The sequence below is a fragment of the Myotis davidii genome, unplaced genomic scaffold (assembly GCF_000327345.1).
Source record: "Myotis davidii unplaced genomic scaffold, ASM32734v1 scaffold164, whole genome shotgun sequence".
Lineage (NCBI taxonomy): Eukaryota > Metazoa > Chordata > Mammalia > Chiroptera > Vespertilionidae > Myotis > Myotis davidii.
The window spans coordinates 2436652-2441022 of NW_006296417.1; positions in this window are offsets into that span (position 1 = coordinate 2436652).

A 4371-nucleotide genomic window follows, 5' to 3' on the forward strand; every position below is an offset into this window, starting at 1 on the left:
CTGCCCATCGGGGCCTCCGGGGGCCTCTGGCCTGCCCCTGCCCCGTCCGCCGGAGGGACCGTCCTCATCGGGGCGCCTGGTCACCTGCAGCGTGGGCCTCCGGTGTGGAGCTCGGGACTGACTTCTGTGTTTGTGATTTCCCTTCTTTTTTTAGACCGACAAGTGTTTGTATTCGAACAGAAGAGCTGTGCTCGGACTGTCGGCTGGGGTGGGGGGCTGGAGCTTGCCGGGGGTTTTCTCGGTGCCCGCTGTCCAGCCCTGAGGGCCTCTGAGGGGCGCACTTTGGGTTGACACCCCTTGCTGCTCTGTGGCAGTGACCCCCCTCCACGGGAGGCCCTCGGTGCTGGGGGCTGGTGGGGCTGCACGCAGGGCACAGTCGGGGTTCGGGCTGGTGGCTCAGGGCGATGTGTGCCTGGATTGGGTCACCAGGGCCCGAGGGAAAGTGCCAGCTGCCTGTTGTGAGAGCAGAAGAGAAAGGGTGGCGGACAGGGTCCGGGGGCGCTTCACGCTTATTGCTCTTGCTGGGCCGTGTAGAGTCTGCTTTACATGGTGGCCTGGGTTTGGATCGGGAAGGAGGTGGGGAGAGCGCGGGGAATGGAGGGGGCTGGGGGGCTCTGGAGGGGGAGGGGCGTGCGTACTCCTCCTGTAGCGAGACAGGGTGTGGACTCATCGTGCCGTGACTCAGTTTCCCCACCTGCAAGAGGAGGGGTGTGCTTGCTGACCTCTGGCCCCATATACCTCTTAAACCATTGGATTCTAAGCGCTGTCACTGTGGCATTTTTCTCAGTCCCTCTTGGAGTTCCAGGACGGCTCTCCCAGGCCTTGATGGGGGCGGGGAAGGGTGGGGACAACTGCCTCTGAGGGTCCATTGGCCTGGGCAGGGCTGGGCTCCAAGGGGACGCCCTGTCTCCCTCCCACCTTCATCACTGCGAGCGATCCTGAGGCCCAGGTGCCCGGGGCTACTTCAGGCCCAGGGTGCGTCTCTGGCCTCCTCGCCCCTCCCAGCCTCTCTACGCGCCCGAAAAGCACTGGCGCAGGTTCCCCTATTTATTCACTTATTTATTTTTAAAGGGCCTACTGTGGTTGAATGAGTCTTGAAACGACCACCCTTCGGCCCACGGGGCCACAGCAGGCCACTGCATCCCCACATCCGCAGCCCGACAGGCCGTGCCCGAGGGGTGCGAGGGTGTAGCCTCATGTGAGCTGCCTCCCGCCGGCTGCCGGCTGCTCCTGTTCGCCCCGGCCAGGCTCCTCCCCTGAACTGGGCATGAGCGGCCTGCAGCTGGGTGCCCAACCGGGAGGAGGGTGCCACAGCCCAGGGTCACTCCAGGTCCTTCCTTTGGACTTGACCCACGTGCTGCCCTCTGATCGCAGCCCTGACCTGGGAGTGGGATTTGGAGGCTCGCTGAGCCCCCTTTAGCGAGGAGACAAGGACTTGCTTGCCGCCCCCTCCGCTCAGCAGAGATCACGCACAAATCACCCCGGACGAGGCTCCCCGAGCCTTGCAAGGCCCCTGGTCCTCCCGGCTCAGGCTGAGCGGTCCCCTTCTCCTCGCGATGCTCACTCGCAGATGACACCTGTGCAAATCTTTTTGGTGCTAAATCCTACAGAAACCACCACCCACAGGAGAGCTGAGAGAGCTCAGGGGGCTGCACGAGGCGCAATTCAGAAGCACAAGGGAGCCGGTCACGCCTGAGAGCGCAGGACGCGCGCGGGGAGAGTTAGGTGGGGTGTGGAGGGGTGGAAAGACCGCCAGAATCCGGCTCCCCTTCTAGTGACCCGGTGACCCTGGCCCAGTCACCTAAGCTCTCCAGTGATCAGATTTCTCACCCGAGACATTCTTAAAGTCCCTTTCAGTTTAAAAACAATTCTGCGTCTGGTTCCACCTTTTTTTTTTTTTTTAAGTTGTTAGAAATAAGGGAGGACTAAAGCTTGTTAGAAATAAGAGAAAGTGAAACATGGGTAAGGACGAGGAGGAGGAGGAAGAAAAGTTACCAGCAGCAGGAAATGGATTGTAGAAGGCAAGTGAGGAGGAGGAAGGCTCCGTGACGTAGTCTTGAGGGATGTTGGCGGGGGAGCCGGGCAGATAAGCCAGGGACTCCATTCTCCTGGTTTTTATTTTTTAAATATATTTTTATTGATGTCAGAGAGGAAGGGAGAGGGTGAGAGAGAGAAACATCCATGATGAGAGAGAATCATGGATCAGCTGCCTCCTGCACACCCCACACTGGGGATCGAGCCCGCAACCCAGACATGTGCCCTTGACCGGGAATCAAACCGTGACCTCCTGGTTCATGGGTTGACGCTCCACCACCGAGCCACGCCAGCCGGGCTCTGGTGCCCATCTGAACTCAAGCGGCCGTTACCTTTCCCCACCATTGTCAGGAGCGGCGTGTGACGTTGCAGGCTATCCCCGTAGCTCTTCTTCATCCGGGAACGATGAATGGCTTCCTGGCCCCCCTTTTCCAAACCGGACAGCAGCGGTATCATCCTGAGTAGAGCTGTCGTCGTTGCCAGGACATTCCTGAGGTGTGGGGGCTCCCGGTGCGTCGCTCACTGTCTGGGACAAAGCAGCTCAGAGCTGCTTGCTGAACGAGCCCGTGTGCCCCCAGCAGCTGGAGGGGTGCCTCCAAGTGTCCCCGGGAGTCTTCTGTCGGCCTGGGCGGAGGGCCAGCCTGCTGGCACTCGCCTTAGCGCACACTGGCACCTTTACCCAGACCTTGGTGCTGTGGCCGCTATGTTTTTTGGTCCCTAGATCATCATCAGATTTTTTTTTAATACTGAATACTTTGTGTTTTTTGGCCAACACATAATAGGTTTTAAGAAAAATTCCAAGTTTTTGTATCATTATTCTGGTCTCTGTATGAGCTGCAGGAGATGTTTCGGGATTGCTTTGGAGCGCTCGCTAGCGAAGGTGAGGGCCTCCATGCCTTGTACGCTGTATCTCTATATATTCAATCGGAACGGCGTCCGTGAAGGTCTGTGTGCAGCCAGCAGATCGATCCCACAGTGCTTGGTCGGCGTGGGCCTTGCGCTTTCCCGGGAGGAGGCAGCCAGAGAGGCCCTGGCCGCGGGGGCACGCAGAAAGGCATGATGGGGAGCGTGTCCTCTCGTGCAGCTGGGTCAGGCGTTGCTCCCTGAGTCAGCTTATGCTGATGACAGTGCTCTGAGCATCCCGAAGCCACTCTTGCTGGTTGTCTGATGGGTCACACAGGAGCCGGTCCTGCCACATCCTGTCCCATTGGGGGGTTGACATGTCAGTCACCGGCACTGCAGGGGGAACCGGGCCCTGGCAGGGACGGGCAGAGAGGCTGTGAGAGGTGTGCCCTCGCCTGCTGTTTCTGAAAGGCATTGCCGACTACGCTGATGTGTGTCTGTGCATCATGGATGGGTGTTAGGGCTTTGGCTGTGAGCATCAGGGAGAGAGAAAAACATCCATGATGAGAGAGAATACTGGATGGGTGTTAGGACTTCGGCTGTGAGCGTCAGCTGTTCCACATGCAGGCCTGCATCTTGGCTTCTGGTGGCCTGTTTCCCTGGTGCATTCTCTGGAGGATCGCCCGCCCCCTCGAGTGCCTACACAAGAGCCATACTTTGCACCAGGAGCTGCCTCCACCCCGGTCTCAGTTGTGCGGGCATAGTCACCTTTCTGTTTCACAGGGAGCTCCCTGGAGCTGGGGGGCCGGGGGCTCCTCACAGTACTTGGAATTCCCGGTCAAAGTAAGAAAATGAGATCCCCTTCCTCTTTAAGATCCGAGCTTACAACACGGCGTGCCATGCAGTTTGCCATCGCAAAGGGGTCTTCCCCCGTGGGCTGGGCTGACTCCGATCGTTCAGCGGCAGGACAGCAAGCTCCGCTGATCCTCCCTTATCACCACGGTGAACGTGGCCCTGTGCGCCGCGCCCGGCCCCAGCGCGTAGCTCGCGAGAGGTACTCGGGGCCGACAAAGCCAGACGTTCCGAACAGAAGATGTGTCAAGATAACGGAAGTGACAAAAGGCCGGTTGGACGTCTGAGGGGCGCTTGGCACTCGGGTCTTGCTGTTCAGCTTCACATCTTATGGGAGCGATCGGTTTCCTCTCACTTTGGACAGTGACAGATTTAGACGTCGCCCTTGAAAGTCTGAGGGTAGACTGGGAGCCTGTACGTTCTTCCCGATTTAACATCCCCGAGGCCCAATGAGAAATGGGAGCGCCGGAGTCTAAGTCTGGAAGTCATTCTTTCTTTTCTTTTAAAGTTACCTTTTTATTGATTTCAGAGAAGAAGGGAGAGGGAGAGAGAAAAACATCCATGATGAGAGAGAATCATGGACCGGCTGCCTCCTGCACGCCCCCTACTGGGGATCCAGCCCACAACCCGGGCATGTGTCCT